Consider the following 621-nt stretch of genomic DNA (forward strand, 5'->3'; position numbering starts at 1 on the left):
GGAAGGAGGGAGAGGGGCATCAGGGAAGGGAGGAAGGAACTGAATGCATCCGCCGGCATCCCCCGCCCTTCTTACCTTCGCGTGCATGTATGTCAGGCCCAAGGGGGCTTCCTCCTCCCGGAGCTGGGCGACGGCCAAGAAGAAAGGGGAGAGGTCCAAGCCCGTGATGGATTGGGAGGGAAAACACCGACGGAGGTAGCGCGTGGACACTCCCGCCGAGCACCCCACGTCTAAGATCTGCGTCCAGACGAGGAGAAGGGAGTGTATGATCCAAGGGAGGTCAGAAACATATTTGCTCCTTCCCTCTTTCCCTCCAACCCTCCCTCCCTCCCACCCTCACATTTAAGTCCTGACGGCTGGGATCTGTGCCATGCTCCTGCATGTGCCGCCGGATCTCCTTCTGGTAGGAGTCCCGGAGCCGGTCTTGCGCCTCCTCGGGTTTTATGCCGGCGTCTTTGGGCCACACCTAAGGTGAGTGCAAGTTGAAGGCGTTGAGGACCGATGGGCGATGATGGAGTGGGAAGGGTCTGCGTCCCACCTCGCATCTCGTCAAGAAAAGGCGTCGTGTCCAAGGAAATATGCATCCTCCAACCCTCCCTCCCTCCCTCCCTCCCTCCCTCC

The sequence above is a fragment of the Nannochloropsis gaditana genome (genome assembly GCF_000240725.1).
Source record: "Nannochloropsis gaditana CCMP526 unplaced genomic scaffold scaffold480, whole genome shotgun sequence".
NCBI classification, from domain to species: domain Eukaryota; class Eustigmatophyceae; order Eustigmatales; family Monodopsidaceae; genus Microchloropsis; species Microchloropsis gaditana.